General features: G+C 41.7%; 1 protein-coding gene and 1 long non-coding RNA gene across 3 annotated transcripts in view; one reads left to right on the top strand and one right to left on the bottom strand.

Annotated features, from left to right (window-relative positions):
• POMGNT2 (protein O-linked mannose N-acetylglucosaminyltransferase 2 (beta 1,4-)) overlaps positions 1-18,239 on the top strand; it is a 107,299-nt gene that overhangs the window by 53,013 nt on the left and 36,047 nt on the right. The window lies entirely within an intron of this gene.
• LOC148124007 (uncharacterized) overlaps positions 2,843-18,239 on the bottom strand; it is a 54,352-nt gene continuing 38,955 nt past the window's right edge. The window contains exon 2 of the long non-coding RNA XR_015739955.1: positions 2,843-6,776. This is a non-coding gene — a long non-coding RNA (uncharacterized LOC148124007). The remainder of the gene's footprint in view (positions 6,777-18,239) is intronic.

Genomic DNA, 18,239 nt, shown 5'->3' on the forward strand with positions numbered 1-18,239 from the left:
CATTGGTTGATTTTTCTCAATGTCAGAAAATTTCTCCTTATTTCCAGTGTAAGGTCCTGCCTCTACTCCCCAAATCAAGAAAGTACAGACTCTTGAAACAGCAGCATTCCAAAAGGAACCTTTTATTGAAAGGAAGTGATTAGAAGACAAAAGCAAAGCAGGCTCTAAAGTCCCCTTAGGCAATTCTGTTAGGATAAAGGAGTTAGAAACCCCTCCCCTCAGTCTGTTGTTGAATGAGCCAATCCACAGGTGTGAAGAAGTTATGAAGACATTCATCCTGGGAAGGAGATAAGGGATTGTTCTCAGGCACTTCTCTCTGGAGGCTTCAAAACTGAGATAAACCAGATGGCCCTCCACCCTTACACATTCCCCAAAGGTAAATCAAAGCACAGGGCAAATAGGTGTCAGAGTTACAGTTATAAACTAAGGAATTATAGGATACATAAGAACCAGGGTGAGACAGGATGAAGGCAATAAATGAGTAACTGAATCCAAGGTCCCCCCCCCATAGGAATGACAGCATCATGGTAGGGATCTGACATCCTGCCCCCCCCCAAAAAAATGTGATGATCACCTGCAAAAGAATAGAAAGAGGAACATAATAAAGTTCGGTTTGTTGGAATACTTTGAGTGAAACTTTTTCAGTAATCCAGGGACCCTAACATGTTTCTTAGCTACCCACTCATTCTGGGAGGGAGGTAAATGTTTTCAGGATACTAGGTATTGTTTTGACCCCTGGTAGCTACAAGAATCCAGGATGTCCTTAAGTTTCAAAGTGTTGTTCCTCTTCGATCATAATAGGAGTTGGAGGGGTGTCTGCTGGAGGCCTTAATGGGGATGTAATTTCAGTTTTCAATAGGCTGCAGTGAAACACTGGCTCGACCTGCCTAAATGTCTTGCGGAGTAGTAATCTGACTGCATTGGGTTGATGATTCTAGTGATTGGGAAAGATCCTATGAATTTGGATCCCAATTTCTTTGAGAGTTGCAAGGATTGTAGGAATTTTGTAGATAAGTAAACCTTATCTCCTATTTAAATGGTTTTGGTTCTGTCCTTTTTATCAGCTTGTGCTTTAAAAGTGGCTCTAGCCTCACTCAAGGACAATTTCACTACTAGCCAGGTGATTTGTAGTTATTGGATCCACTCTTTAAGGGAGGGTATGGTTGGTTCGTCTACTGGTAGTTCTGGCTTTGGGGTGAAATCGTGGCCAGTTGAAACCCTAAATGGAATGAACCCAGTACTAGAGCGCATAGAGTTATTATAGGCAACTCTGCAAAAAGCAGGAGGTCGGTCCAGTTATCTTGTTGATAATTAATAAAACATCTTAAGTATTGTTCCAGAACTGAATTTGTTCTCTCTGTAGATCTGTTACTTTGCAGATGATGACTAGAACTTAGGCCCTGGCTGGTTCTGTGAAGGTCCAAGAAGGCTTTCCAGAACTTTGAGGTGAATTGGACCCCCAATCAGATATTACCTTTTGTGGAGCCCCATGTAGTTGGTAAATGTTCTGCAGGAACAGTTTGGCCAGTGTCTTAGTAGTGGGGATTTTTTGGCAGGGAATGAAATGGACCTGCTTGGAGAACAGGTCTGTTACAACTCAGATAACAATATTCCCCCTCACTTTCAGGCAGCTCACTGGTGTCTGCCTGTATGATGAAAGACTGCTCTGGGTCTGGCTGTTTTAGGACTGGTTCGGCTGAGAACAATTATTTCAGTTTATCGAATGGTATTCCATGGTGCAGTTTAGGGGCTGCTTTGGTTTTGGTTTATCTCCCCCCCCCTTTTGTTTTCAACAGATTAGTAATTGGGAGTGCAATTTGTGCAAATGTTGGGATAAATTGCCGGTAGAAATTTGCAAACCCCAGGAAGCTTTGCAGTTGTTTGTGGGTGTGGGGTGGGGAAGTCCAGTGAATCACTGCTTGCACTTTCCCTGGGTCCATCTCCATGCCCTCGTGGGAAATTTTGTATTCCAGGTAGTCAATTTTATCTTTGTGGAATTCACATTTAGAAAGCTTTATGTAAAGTTTTGCAGTATGGAGTTTGTTTAGCACTGCCCAGACAAGTTTCACGTGCTCAACTTTTGTTTTAGTGTATATTAAAATGTCATCTATGTAGACCAGAACCCCTTGTATGAAGAGGAACTAAACCCCCTTTTTAGTTCCTCTTCATTTTCTGCCATTAGAGTGGTATCATTTGCATATCTGAGGTTGTTGATATTTCTCTCAGCAATCTTAATTCCAACTTTTGATTCATCTAGCCTTGCCTTTCTCATGATGTGCTCTTCATATAAGTTAAATAGACAGGGCAACAGTATACCTCCCTGCCGGACTCCTTTGTCAATTTTGAATCAATCAGTAGTTCTGTGTCCAGTTCTCACTGTTGTTTCTCAACCCGAATATAGGTTTCTCAAGAGACAAATAAGATGGTCTGGTACTCCCATCACTTTAAAAACTTGCCACAATTTGTTGTGATCCACACAAAGGCTTTAGCATAGTCAATGAAGCAAAAGTAGATGTTTTTCTGGAACTCCCTAGCTTTCTCCATGATCCAGCATATGTTGACAATTTGATCTCTAGTTCCTCTGCCTCTTCAAAATCCTGCCTGTTCTTCTGGTAGTTCTCAATCCACATATTGCTGGAGCCTAGCTTGTAGGATTTTAAACATAACTTTACTAGCATGTGAAATGAGTGCAATGGTGCGATAGTTTGAACATTCTTTGGCATTGCCCTTCTTTGGAATTGGAATGTAAATTGTTGAGGTAATTCCCCGTTAGGAGAATGGGCGCACACAGGGAGACGTATAGAGAGTAGTGTTGGAATAATACACACAGAGCACACAGATACACTGTACAGTAAATGTAGGTTTTTACTTCCAGAAAGGTTTAAGCAAAGTTCAAAATAAGCAGTCCAAAAGTCATTCACAAGTTAAATCAGTCAGTTTTCAATCCAGGGATAATTCAAATATCAAACTCCAGTGTCAAAAACAGTTCAGTATCAGACTTACATTAAATCCAGTAATATCAGTCAATTAGGAAAAATGGAGCAACGGCAATACTTTCCAACAGAAGGAAACAAACATACACTCATGCTCTCTTCTGAGACTCAGACTAAGACTAAACAACCCAGGTTTCTGGCTCCATCTTATGGCTGTTTGAGAAACCACACCCAATTGCATGCTCTTGCATTCCCTTAAAGATATAGTACTAAAATGTTTATCCTGGTTTCTATATTTCTAACCCAAATACCTGTTAGGTGACTTATATTCCTAACATAAACTGACCTTTTCCAATCCTGTGGCCACTGTTGAGTTTTCCAAATTTGCTGGCAAATTGAGTGTAGCACTTTTACTGTATCATCTTTTAAGACTTTGAATAGCTCAACTGGAATACTGTCATCTCCATTAGCTTTGTTGTTGCTCAGTTTTCCTAAGACCCATTTCACTTCACATTCTAGGATAGATACAAACTCAAGGTTAAATCACCAAACTTGATTGCAGGAAATACGACTTCAGCCACAGAGTGGTCAATGTCTGGAATACTCTATTTGACTCCGTGGTTTTTTTCCCCAAACCCCAAAAACTTTAACCTTAGACTGTCTGCTATTGACCTCACCCCTTTCCTAAGAGGTTTGTAGGGGGCATACACAAGCGCACTACCATGCCTATGGTCCCTGTCCTATTGTTTCTTTTATATGTTTTTTTATTTTTCTTATATGTATCCATGTATTCATAACTATGTTTTTACTTATACCTATTATCTTGTAAGCAATTGACAAATTAAAAAAAAAATGTCTGGCTCGAGGTCAGTGACCATCCCATCGTGGTTATCAGGGACATTAAGCTCATTCTTGTATAGTTCTTCTGTGTAATTTTGCCACCTCTTCTTAATCACTTCTGCCTTTGTTAGGTCCCTGCCATTTTGGTCCTTTATCATACCCATCTTTGCATGAAATGTTCCCTTCATATCTCCAATTTTCTTGAAGAGATCTCTAGTCCTCCCTATTCTATTGTTTTCTTCTATTTCTTTGCACTGCTCATTTAAGAAGGTATTCTTACCTCTTCTAGCTATTTTCTGGAGTTCTGCATTCATTTGGGTGTATCTTTCTCTTTCTCCCTTGCCTTTCACGTCCCTTCTTTCCTAAGCTATTTGTAAAGCTTCCTCAGACAGCAATTTTGCTTTCTTGCATTTCTTTTTCTTTGGGATGATTTTAGTTGCTACCTCTTTTACAATGTTGTGAATCTCTGTCAATAGTTCTTCAGGCACTCTATCAGATCTAATTCCTTAAATTTATTTGTCACCTCTACTGTATATTCATCAGGGATATTATTTAGTTCAGGGGTTGCCAACCTTTTGGACCTCAGGGACCACCAAACTCATAATTTAAAATCCTGCGGGCCACTAATATGAATTTTGACTGACGGCTTGCTGATGTTGGTGGGAAAGTCTGTCCCATATTCCAGAGCTGCAGTAGTCACAGGACTGGCCCTTTGGTCATCCCGGAGCAGCTGCTCCTACACCCGGGTGCACTGGCTTGCTATGGACTGGAGGAGCTCCTCCGGGATGATCAAAGGGCCAGTCCTGTAACTACTGCAGCTCTGGAATATAGGGCCGACTTTCCCACCAACATCAGCAAGCCATCCCGGGGCTGATTTCCCTCCCCCACCATTGGTCTTACCTTCCAGTTCCAGCTCACATTGCTCTACTCAAGGTTTGCGCTTGGCTGAAGGGTGAGGACCAGCGGGTGGGCAGGCCATGTGGGCAGCACAGCTTTGTGTTCCCACACAGCCTGGATTAATTGCTTTCAGGGGGATGCTTTGGGGGGACATTTCTCTGTGGACTACCAAAATTTTCTCATGGACCATCAGTGGTCCCCGGCCCACTGATTGGCAACCATTGATTTAGTTCATACCCAAGTGGCCTAGTATTTTTCCCTAATTTCTTCAATTTAAGCCTAAATTTTGCAATGAGAAGCTCATGTTCTGAGCCACAGTCAGCTCCTGGTCTTGTTTTTACTGACTGTATAGAGCTTCTCCATCTTTGGCTGCAGAGCACATAGTCAATCTGATTTCTGTATTGGTGATGTCCATGTGTAGAGCTGTCTCTTGGGTTGTTGGAAAAGAGTGTTTACTATGACCATTGTATTCTCTTGACAAAATTCTACCAGCCTGTGCCCTGCTTCATTTGGTACTCCAAGGCCAAACTTTCCCGTTATTCTGGTTATCTTTTGTCTTCCTACTTTATCATTCCAATCCCCCATGATGATAAGGACATCATTTTTAGGTGTTAATTCTATAAGGTGTCGTAGGGCTTCATAGAACCAGTCAACTTTGTCCTCTTCAGCACCAGTGGTTGGAGCATAGACTTGGACTACTGTGATATTAAATGGTTTGCCTTGGATTCAAACTGAGATCATTTTGTCATTTTGAGGATTGTATCCCAGTATATCTTTTCCTACTCTTTTATTGACTAAGGAGGCTATTCCATTTCTTCTGAGGGATTCTTGTCCGCAGTAGTATACCTGATAGTCACCTGAAATAAATTCACCCATTCCTGTCCATTTTAATTTGCTGATTCCTAAGATGTCAGTATTCAGTCTTGTCATCTCTTGTTTGACCATGTACACTTGCCTTGATTCATGGATCTTACATTCAAGGTTCCTATGTAAAGCGTGGTACATATTCAAAGTTTACATGTTTTCCGGTCCAGGTTTTCCATTTCAGCCACAGTCTAGTTGATGATTCCAGCTGGGTAGGGTATCACTGGAACTGCCATGTATTAATGGCTTTAATTATGTTTCCAGAATTCAGTTTTGATTTTAATATTTTGTGGACCCTCCTGATGTATTCCTTTTGCATTGATTCTTTTAAAGTGATACTGCCATTCAGTTGAATTTGATTTATCACTATTGCCTGTGACAACTGCTATTTTATAACTTGTATCCTTGCACCAGAACGCCTTGAGATTTTCTCACCTCTTTGGGAATGTGGTAGGGGAAAGGGCCATGTGGGTTGTTTCGCTTTGAAACAACCAGTGGAAGATGCCTGTAGTTTAAGATCAACCCCTAACGTCTTTTGCAATGAAATCTACTATTGCATCTGCAGTTTTACGAGAATGCAATCCTATTCCCAAATCTAAATCATTTTTTATTTGCAGTGCAATCAAATCTTCTATAGGTGAAAATGGTCTGCATGTTTGTGCCAGACTATACACTGTAGTAAACACTCTACATGAACTACCCAAATATTTCTCAGTCATCCTCTCCAGTCCTTTGTTTATCATATCCTGCTCACATTGCCTCAACTTATCTGTACAAATATTGTGAGCTTTAGATGAGAAATGTTCCTTCAATTTCTTTCTGAGAGAAGCTTGCTGCACTTCTTTACTCTTTCCTGCTGGTTCAATTTGGACATACTTCCATTCCTTTGCCCAAGGACACTTTTTTCTTTGGTTGAAATTTCAAATCTTCTGCAATGCTTGCAACCTAATTTTTTCTGGGAAACTTCCTGTCCATCAGATTTTTCCCTAAAATTTACTGCTGCAAGTGTCCAACAGTCAGGAAGATTCTTTTCAATGTCTGACTCAGTTCTTCCAATGATAACATCTTTGCTGGCACTGCTTTTCCCTGGTTGCAGGGTAGATGATGTGTTGGTGCTGCTTTTCCCAGATTGCAGTGTGGATGATGTGCTGGCACTGCTTTCCTCAGACTCCAATGGTTGTGGTTGTGACTCTTTTGGACTCTTTTGGCCAAACTCATTTGTCTTTTCATCTTGGTAATATACTGCAAAAAAAAATCAACAATGTATTGGTTTGGACTCAATTGTTGTTGTAAATAGAGTGGTGAAGGCAGTGGCAAGCAAAGAAAGCAGGTGAGGAGCGAAGATCAGTAATACTCAGTTACTTTTCAGAGTCCCTGACACTATAGCTAGTTAGTGTTTAAAAGATGTTATGGAAGAGGAACAAGTTTCACCAGACAAGACTGAGATGGAACTGAAAGTGGATTTGAAAATGACAGTCTATAAAAAAGATGTTGCACTGTGCATATAAAATAATGGCTGATATTTTAATAATTACAATTCATTAATTGAAAAAGAAACACTTAAAATGGAAATACTATTAACAAACCAAAAGAGTTTGCTATTTTGTGCCACTAATGGCACAAAAATCTTTCCTAGCCAAGACTACTTACCTGGACCAACAGTCCCTAATGGAATGCTCTCTCTATAGCAGAGAGAGAGAGAAGCCAGGGGAAGCCATGTTTGGTCACCTAATGTTTTTAGAATGCAGCTTAAAATGTACTGAAGCTTTTTACAACCTTTTGCAGATATATATAGGACAAAAAAGACAATAGTACAAAATTATCTAAAGTTAGCTTAAGAATGTACCATGTTTCTCCAACAATACGGCCTCCCCGTCCCAGCATGCTTTATAGGCATAAAATCAAATTAAGCCCCTCCCCCCAAATTAAGGCTTATATTAAACATACAAAATGGGGAGGAATGGCGGGTGGGCTTGCCGTTAGGAAGTACTTTTGTTGCATACCTGGATATGGTGCTGCCTGCGTTGACTTTGGCGTTGGTGGGGCACTTTGTATTGGGAGACCTTCCGCTATCATTGCTTTCCCTTCTCCCCATGCTGTCGCGGCCTTTAGAGCAACGCTGCAGCATTTGGCGCAGCGATTCGCGGCCAGCCAGGGCTTTTCCCTGTAACCGGAGCACAGCGGAGACACTCAGCTTTAGGCACTCCTGTTGCCACCTTCCCTTCGCCTTCGAAGGCAAAGCCAATTCTTTTAAAAATGATGCCCTACTACCAGTACGACAAAGCCTCCACTGCCCGAGAGGGCAGCCCAACCCCACATGGGGAGGCGAATCTCCCGGGGCCGCAGCACAGGATTGGCCCACCCCGGGAGAAGCGCTCAGCCACCATCCCTGCCTGGCTCTGGGCAGAGTGTGAAGAGCTTCACCTGGGGCACCCAGCACAGCTGACAGATGGACCCTCCTGCCTGGCGGCGGAGCTCTCGCCAAGAAAAACTGGGCCAGGAATGGAGGAGCGGGCAGAAAGGGGCAGGGCCAGCCAAGGGCCCATTTTACCAGTTTTTCGAACTACCAAGAATGTTAATAAAACCGGTTCTACCGAACTGGTGCAAACCAGTAGAATCCCACCCCCTGTATGGATGGCTTCTCTGTTAAGATCCAAATATGCTTTTTAAGAGGCAAGTGGACTTTCTGGTTTCTGGAAAACAATACAATAAAGAAAATTGAGGGAGCAAGTCTGATTAGTTCTATAGTGTTGGTAGGTAGAAAATTAAATGGCATTTAATCATGGTTTGTTCCATGTTTGAAGAGGCAATCATTGTTTTAAAACAATTATTCTTCCAGCCAAATGTGTATAGTTTTCTTTTTTCCTTTCAGATTCAGACCGTAGTTCCGGGAAGTTACAGATAAATTAAACAATTGATCATATTTATTAGGAATTATGGATCATGCATAAATTGTTATTACAATACAAAATGAAAACAACATAGGGAACCTGAGGAAATGCACGCTTGGGAGATGTAATATGATCTGATTCATATCTGTTAGCTTCAGATGCAGATTAGAATGTAGTTATTCATCAACCACTATGCACCAATGAACAAATTTATATTCTGAGAGAAAATTCATGTACACATACATATTTAAATGGGTATATAAATGCAAATTATCTTTTTAAAGGCATAAATGAATATAAAAAAGGACAGAATAAGATGAGAAATTGACTATTAGTATTGAGTTGAATTTTTTTAAAATTATAATGTCAGCAAAATAGAATCTCATTAGCCTGAGTTATTTAAGCTTTCCAGGTACTAAAATGAGAAAAGTGAATACTGATGACTCTTGAAAGGCTCTATGCTATTCAAATGTTAAGTCAGCAATAAGAAAACAGAGTAAGTGTTCAGGGACAAAGATTCCAGGCTGTCAAAGTAATGTTTAGTTAAAATAAAGAGGTGTCATAAAAAAGATTGGCGGCGGGGAATATTAAAAATTATCTGAACAGGTAAGGTTTGCAGACAAGCAGAAGAAATCTGCTTTGAGTACAATATAACCCATGACAATATTTATGATGAGAGTTCTGAACACAATGTGACAAATGCAAATATTGAGTACAAGAAAAGGTGCTGACTAAAAGATGCTGAGAATATTAGTTCAGTATTACCCTGAGGCCCACAGGTTCTCTATCTCTGATAGAGAATAATGGGTTTATTTATTATTGGAATAATAAGCCTTTAATTAACTCCATCCTCTGGGCTGGAACTCCATCCTCTGAGCTCTCCATTCTACTGTTTGTAACATTTTGCCTTGAAAAAGAGAGTAAGATGGAGGGTATTATTGCAATAACTTTTAAGATGCATATTATCCTATTATAACCACCTTTGTTTCTATATATTTGGAAGTGCAATTCCCATTGCTTTCTCTAGAATTTGCCTTCCATTTGTAATTCTTGGGAGACACCGTTTGTTTAAACATATCCACAGTACATCACTCACTGTGTTTGATTATGTAAAAAAGAAAAGAATAATGTGTATTCCTGATCAAACAACTGCAGACACTTCTGAGACAATTTATCCTTGCCTGAACAGAAAGGCTATATATCATGCTGCTAACTTTTATAAAGAAACATTGATTATAATTACCTTCTAGGGGTTTAAACATTGGCTAGATTAAGCCAACTGTTCCTGAAGAGTTTATAACAAATGCTAAGGTTCTGAGTTTTTGAAGCGGGGGAAGTGAATCTCTGGATCAAATATTCTGACTCTCTCTAGATTTGATCCAAACCACATTTATTTATTTATTATTTTATTTATGTAATATATAATATTTCATCCATCTCACTATTCCAGCTATTCTGGGTGGAATGATAAGATTATCTTTTAAAATAATGATTAAAATTTAGAAAGAGTAAATAAAGAGTAAAAACCATACTGGTAGCATAGTGATGGAGATCTTTTCTCTATCCCAGCACTCTCAATATAGAGCGCCTTATTGGGATCCCAACCCAGCCAGAAGAACTAGGTTTAAGGTTCTTCTGGAAGGCCAGGAAGAACCTCCAGGAAAAGAATATCCCAATGGAAGACTGCAAAAGGGATCTTCTCCTAGACCCACTAGCCTGCAGGTTTGAAAAGAAACTACAGCCTCCTATCTCCACAACCCACATCTCAAACACACCAACATCAGCCAAGCCTCCTACAACTGGCCCCAATCCATTGGGCTCGCAACCTCTGGTGATCACAGAAAAAGAAGTGCAAGATCAGACAGAAACCAGGGCCAGACAAGATAACTCCTTCTTGCTTAAAAGTCTGTGCTGACCAATTGGCCCCCATCTTCACCCAAATCTTCAATAGATCACTAGAGATGTGCTATGTTCCTTCCTGCTTCAAATGTTCTACCATCATCTCAGTGCCAAAGAAGCCCTCCATCAAGGAACTGAAGGACTACAGACCAGTTGCTCTAACATCTGTAGTCATGAAAATCTTTGAAAGGCTTGTGCTGTCCCACCTGAAAACCATCACGGATCCGCTGTTAGATCCCATGCAGTTTCATACCGAGCAAATAGATCAACAGATGATGCTGTTAACATGGCTCTGCATTGCATCCTACAACACCTTGAATCTCCAAATACCTACGCAAGGTTCCTCTTTGTAGACTTCAGTTTAGCATTCAATAGCATCATTCCAGACACTCTTCTAAGTAAATTAAACCAACTAACGGTACCTGAACACACTTGTAAGTGGATCATAAGCTTCCTAACAGACAGGAAGCAGCAGGTGAAGCTAGGCTGAATCACTTCCTATACCTGTACAATCAGCACAGCCCACCCCCCAAGGCTGTGTGCTATCTCCACTTCTCCCTATATACCAATGACTGCATCTCAAACAATCCATCTGTTAAAATACTGAAGTTTGCTGAAGACACAACAATGATTGGTCTCATTCTAGACAACAATGAATCTGCATACAAACAGGAGGTTATACAACTTGCCTCGTGGTGTAACTGGAACAATCTGGAACTGAACACACTCGAACCAAAGAAATGGTGGTAGACTTTAGAAGAAACCCTCCCATACTACCACCTCTTACAATACTAGACAACACAGTATCAACAGTAGAGACCTTCAAATTTCTAGGTTCTACTATAACACATGACCTAAAATGAATACCTAACATTAAAAACATCATCAAAAAAGCACAACAAAGAATGTTCTTTCTGCACCAACTCAGAAAGCTCAAATTGCCAAGAAGCTGCTGATACAGTTCTACAGAGGAATTATTGACTCTATCATCTGCACCCCTATAACTGTCTGGTTTGGTTCTGCAACCCAACAGGACAGACACGGACTTCAGAGATTAATTCAATTAAGACTGCAGAAAAAACAATTACTACCCACCTGCCTTCAATCGAGGACCTGTATACTGCACGAGTCAAAAAGAGGGCTGTGAAAATATTTACAGATCCCTCACATCCCAGACATAAACTGTTTCAACTCCTTCCCTCAAAACGATGCTATAGAGCACTGCACAACAGAACAACTAGACACAAGAACAGTTTTTCCCCGAAAGCCATCACTCTGCTAAACAAATAATTCCCTCAACACCGTTCAACTATTTACAAAGTGTACACTACTATTACTGCTAATCTTCTCATCACTCCTTATCGCCCATCCCCTCCCACTTGTGATTGTAGGACTGTAACTTTGTTGCTTGTATCCTTACAATTTATATTGACTGTTTCCTAGTATGATTTGATTGTTGATTGTACCCTATGACTATCATTAAGTGTTGTACTTTATGATTCTTGATTCTTAACTAATGTACCTTTTCTTTATGTATACTGAGAGTATTTACACCAAGACAAATTCCTTGTGTGTCCAATCATACTTGGCCAACAAAGTATTCTAATCTTCCAATCTAATCTAATCTTCTTTCATATGGGATATGGGATCCAAAGTAAGCCTCTTTTGCTGAACAAGTAGAACAAGCCAATCCCATTAGATTGAGGCTCAGATACCCCTGGAGCCATGCCATAAAGGACCTTAAATGTAATGATCAATACCTTGAGTTGGATATGGAAACAGACCAACAACCAGTGCAGCTTATGCAACAATTGTCAGGATTCCAGAAATTGCTCTAATTGAATTCTTGAGCCAACTTCAATAAACTTCAAAGGATTCATTAGAGGCGATATACTGATACTGCCCTGTATGAAGCCAACTCTGGCATACATAATTTACAATAATCTGTGACCCTGTTTTCTCCTCCTCCTCCTGGGTGTCTCATAAACTAGATTTTCCAATTGAACACATTCACAGGCTGGGTATTATCATTCACATTCTCCAATTAAATAGATTCGTGGGCAAAAGCTCTGGTATTTTAGTTACAATTTTTTAAAGATAAGAGTGGGAATGTACCTTCGCTTTCCCCCTTTTTTATGGCAACTATTAAAACCCTCTTGTGGAGGGTGGCTAGCCATCCTCTTGCTTCTCCCTTCAATCTCAATTAAATATATTCACAGGCGAAAGCTCTTCCAGATTTCCTTCCTCCTCTCCCCCCCCTTTTTTATGGCAACTACTAAAACAGGCATAGGAATGTTTTATGAGTTGACATCAACATTTTATCTCTGTACCAAAGGTCCTTAATCCCTGGACCACATTCCACTACCAATCACAGTCCATGATTGTTTAAGAACCAGGCCATAGAAGTGGCAGGCACATGGGCCCAACAATTGCACAACTGGAGCTGTGTGTGCACACAGGCCACTTGCATGGAAACATCCCATCCTTCCTCCTCTCATGCTGGGCTGCCAAGCTGGAAAGATTGGGGACCATCTAGACTATGCTTTCAGAAGCCAGGCTTGATAGCAATTCCATAGAGTAGCTGCCAGAAGGAAGCAAAACATTCAAGCTTTCTGTTGCAGTAGCTGCTGACCTCAACATTTGATTAATTGTTTCAATCTTCATTAGTATCATATCTTGGTCTCCTGGGCAAAGGGTGGCAAACTGGCGGACTAGCTTGTCTTCTTCCTTGTCATCCATCATAACCTTGTTAGTTGAGGGCTTGTTTGTTTGGCTGTTTGTATTTTAGAGTTTCCAGGGTTGATGTCAACCTCCCTCACTGTCCTGGCTCCTGGCCCAGAATTTAACAGGGGCTGAATTCGGGTGGTGTGAAATACCCGTCTTGGCCAAATACTGCCTTCCCAATACCTTTCCTCCAGGTGTGATATTTATTCTGCTCCAACCTGACTCTGAATTACAAAGCTGATAGATGAAATCCTAAAATTGGAGTTCCTCAGCATTCCTGAGTTAAGTGAACACATTTGAGAGCTAGTTTGGTGTCATGATTAAGGTACTGGCCCAGAAAGCTTGAGTCTGTGTGTTTCAGGCCTTCCTTAGACATGAAGTTAACTAGGTGACTGAGCCAGTCACCCACTCTCTCTCTCATCTCAACCTACTTCACAAGGTTGTTGTGGGAAAAATAAACAAAAGTAGTAGGTATGATTATTGACTTGAGTTGACAAATTATATATTTTTAACAGACAGATAAGACATCTGAAAGAAAGATATCATGAAAGATATCTCTCTTTCATGTGAGACACCTTTGAAGACAAAACAAGTAGCAAGACCAGAGGGCCTTTTGGATGCTAGCAGGAGAGCTTTTCATGACACATAACTATGAATACAAATATCTATTCAAACAGCTCCAGATTATTCCCACAGTCCTTTTGTGACTGCAGTTTATCCATGTAAACTCTGCTCATGTATTTTTTTTTTCAGGTGATGGGTTTGTTTTTATTGGATTTATACTGGCTGGTGATATTGAGTAGCTTTGTGATGCTTTGGGTCTTGAAGAAGAGAATATAAATATAGAGATAATAACATTAAATGGGATGAAATATGAAATGTCTGGAGAGTGAGTGGTTCATTGCAGTTTCACTAAATTTGATTTCTTTTAGGAGATGATACTATTCAGTTTATCTTTTGATAAATATATGATAGGGCTTTAAAGGACTGCTGTCACGGCCAAACATGAAATCTATAATCCAGATTCTTCTTAGACATGCACAGAAAAGTACACAAACAGAAGGCTACCCATTTTGGTAACAGTTTGAGAATGAAAGTGGATTGTTTAGGACTATAGCTATGACAAGTCTTTGCTCATGTTTTTTTCTCCTACAAAAACAAGGTTTCTATTCCTTATCTTTATTTTTAGAGACTTTCCTAAGATTTGTTTTCTTGATGTTCTTGATTTTTTTTCTCATACTAGTGTTTTTGAGCTCTGTAATGATTATCACTTGAGCTATAGAAAGAGTTAAAGCAGCCTGTCTCACAAGAAATAATTTTATCTATTCAGGCTGAAGTCTGATATTCAAACTAGTAAGGTCTCTCAGTATATGCTATTGTTGTTAGTCATGTCCAACCCATTGCGACCCCATGGACAATTTTCCTCCAAGCTTTCCTGTCCTCTACCATCCCCCGAAGTCCGTTTAAACTCACACAGACTGCTTCAGTGACTCCATCCAGCCACCTCATTCTCTGTCGTCCCCTTCTTCTTTTGCCCTCAGTCCTACAGCCTTAGGCTCTTCTCCAGTGAATCCTTCCTTCTCATAGGTGGCCAAAATATTTGAGTTTCATCTTCAGGATCTGGCCTTCTAAAGAGCAGTCAGGGTTGATCTATTCTAGGATTGACTGGGACTCGCAGGAATCTTCTCCAGCACCATAGTTCAAAGGCCTCAATTTTGGGCGCTCAGCCTTCCTTATAGTCTAACTTTTACAGCCATACATTGCAACTAGGAAAACCATAGTCTTGACTATACGCACTTTTGTTGGCAGGGTGATGTCTCTCCTTTTCAGTATGCTGTCTAGATTTGCCATAGCTTTCCCCCCCAGGAGCAAGGATCTTTTAATTTCTTGGCTGTAGTCCCCTACAGTGATCTTGGAGCCCAGAAAAATAAAATCTGTCATTACCTCCATTTCTTGCCCATCTATTTGCCAGGAATTGAGAGGGCCAGATGCCATGATCTTAGTTTTCTTAATGTTGAGTTTCAAGCCAACTTTTGCACTCTCCTCCTTCACCTGCATCAAGATACTCTTTCTGCCATTAGAGTGGTATCATCTGCATATCTGAGGTTGTTGATATTTCTCCCGGTACCTGGAGTAGGTACCCTTAACTTCACTGGAATGGTCATAGGGCCCTTGTTTGGACTTACCAATGAGTCGTCTTCCGATTCAAATTCACTCTCTTCAGAAGAGGTTGGAGTTCCCAGCTCCTCTCCTTTCAGAGGGGCGGCCTCTACAACCTCATCCACTTTAAGCACCATTTCGTGAGGCTTCACTAGGATTTTTTCAGGTCTTTTTCCTCCTCCTGGCGCCCCCTTTGGTTCCAACTTGGCATGGCAATCTGCAGCCCAGTGACCTTCCTTCCCATATCGGAAGCAAGCAGTAGTCTTGGGTCTCGCCACCACCCCTCCCTTTCGGGGTTTTAAGGCTTCTTGAGGACGGGTGGGGGAGGACTTGCTCCAACCAGAACCCCCCCGGTGTCTGTTTCAGATTAGATCAATGTCCACCTCTGCTGCCAGCACATACCACATCTGCAGCTCATTGGGGTCTCTTCTGGCAATGCAACTTTGGTATACATCTTCATTTAACCCATCTTTGAATGCTTCTATCAGGGCTCCCTGGGACCAGCCTTGACTATGACATGCCAGCTCTCTAACTTCCTGGGTGTAGTCAGCCACTGATCTCTGCCCCTGATTTATGGTCTTCACCCTAATTCTGGCCTTACGTTCAGCAAGTGGGTCTTCAAACCTGGCCTGCAGTGCAGTCATGAACAGGTCATAATTCATCAGCTGAGGAGCATTATCATTATGCAAAGTCACCATCCATTGCTGCAAATGGATGGTGACTTTGCATAATGATAATGCTCCAGAGCCCTGGTAACACATCTAACTTTGGCTGCTTCTGAGGAAAAATCCCCTCTGTATTCCTCCATATGGCTCCAGACTTGTGCCAGGAAAAATCCTAACTCCTTGGGATCCCCCCCATATTTTACTTCCAATGGAGGCACCTTTGGAGTTCTCCGTCTTCTGGCAATTACTCCTCCCGCTGGGGGCCCCTGGGCTGCTGCTGCCTGTTGCTCTAGCCCGGGTTGATTTATGGTGGTGGCTGCTCTGCTTCTAGCTGGGGCTGCCTCCCCCTCCTCTCCCTCATACCTTTGTTCAGTTTGAGGATCTCTGATAACTTCATTTAGAAGATGCCTGGCTTGAGTTAGTAAAAAATTCTTCCTTTCCTTCTCCTGCCATGGCTCCTCTCTTCCACGCCGATGGGTAGTGGTCACTCCTGGAGGAGACTTTTCCTCAGGATCCTTCCAGCTGACTCCCAGGTCTTCTTGGTCGCTGGCTGGACTTGACATGATGTTCAGACCCCCTCAGAAGAAATTGAATTATCTCTCCGGGTGGGCTGGTAGGGTGAGATTCAGAATAATGTCAACTGGTGCTCCATTCAAAATCCAAGAAAGAAATACTTAGACTCTTTTAATTAGAAAAAAGATATCTTTTACTGGAAGTCAAGTTGTAGCAACAAAAGAATTCTGAATCTGAGAAAATAGGCGCGTAAATCACATATACAAAGCAATGGCAACGTTCCCACCCCCAATAGTTCAAATGGTTCTTCCAATTAAAAGTTGTGAATATCATCATGTGGACATCCCCAGGTGGTGATGAGGCTTCGGTCCGTTGACCTTGGCATACTTTGATAAAGATTTGCAGCTGCACATAGCATAAAAGAGAAAGCTAAGCAAGGAATAGAAACCTAAGCAAGAATGTATTCCCCCCTCCCAGTTTATACAGTTCTGTTTGTAACACCTCCAGCTCACTTCCCCCCTCCTCCCCCCATTACTATGACAGCCGAAAGATACAAAGCAAAGGGAGAGAATCTTGAAGGCTGACACCCAGCAATCTTAATTCCAACTTGTGATTCATCTAGCCCCACCTTTGTCATGTGTCCGCATATAAATTAAATAGGCAGGGTGACAGTATTCAGCCTTGTCAAATGCCTTTCTCAATTAGTCAGTGGGTCCATGTTGTTCTGATCAAGGCTTCCTGAGACGGTAACAATCACATGTGTTGGATGTAGATCCCTCGTCTGAGCCTTCCCCAAACTCTAGGATTGGCCCATGTTCCTCCCCACTGTCTGATTCTGCTGCCAGCTCTGCAGGCCACCAGCCTACCACAACACTATCCCTCACTACAGGGTCATTCTCCGGGGTTGAGTGATCCAGATGCGGGCACGAGGGGAACTGGTCATGGAATGCTTTCACCAAAGCAGGTACATGCATGGAAGTTGCATTCTCCCAAGTGAAATCCTCTGGTCTATAACCCTTCCACTCAATTAGACACTGGAACCATACTTTCAGCCAGTGGGAGTCCTGAATGCTGGCAACCTCATATTCATGTGGTCCATCTCTGTTACATGGTGCTGTCTGGGGATGGATAGGTTGGCAGAGTGGACAGGCTGGCCATTCAGGAACAAGGAGGGATCTTTGGAAGACCAGATGGATACGTGTTGTGACTCGGAGGTTTGAACCTGCTCTGTCAGAAGACATAGGCTCGAGCGATGAGGAAGATCTGGCATTAAGGTTTGAGCCTGCCTTGTTGAGTGACATAGACGGGAGTCAGGAGGAGGAGGAGGACTTGGCTCTAAGATTTGAGCCTGCTTTGTTGGAAGTTTTGGAGCCATCTTCCTCTCCAGATACTTCCTCCCTGATTGTGCCTCAGATGTCAGGAGAGCGTGCAGATAATCAGGAGAGCGTGCCGGAGTCATTAGCTGAAGATCAAGCTGAGAAATGCTGGTCTGACGCAAGGCAAAGACGCAGGCAGAAACGTGACTTACAACGTAAAAAGAAAAGAGACTGACATGCCCTCAGGGAATATAAGGAGGCGTGTTAGCTCTGAATCCCTGTCCGGGTCAAATTGTCTTTTAGAGTTAGCAGTTCGGATGAATTATTCTGTGTGACGGACACTTCTGATTTATTGCTTTGCTCGTTATCGGACTTGGTAGGCAGCTTCTGGGAAAACTGCCAAGGACGAATTCAGCCAAGAGAAGTTAACTCTGTCATTTCTGTTTCTGTCTGTTTGAGTATTTTCCTTTGGAAGTTTGGACTCTCACCTTATGGCTATAGGTAGGACAGAACATTTTTGACCCGAACCTTTACACC

The sequence above is a fragment of the Pseudonaja textilis genome, chromosome Z (assembly GCF_049901715.1).
Source record: "Pseudonaja textilis isolate UNSWEBS1 chromosome Z, rPseTex1.2, whole genome shotgun sequence".
In the NCBI taxonomy this organism is placed as follows: Eukaryota; Metazoa; Chordata; class Lepidosauria; order Squamata; family Elapidae; genus Pseudonaja; species Pseudonaja textilis.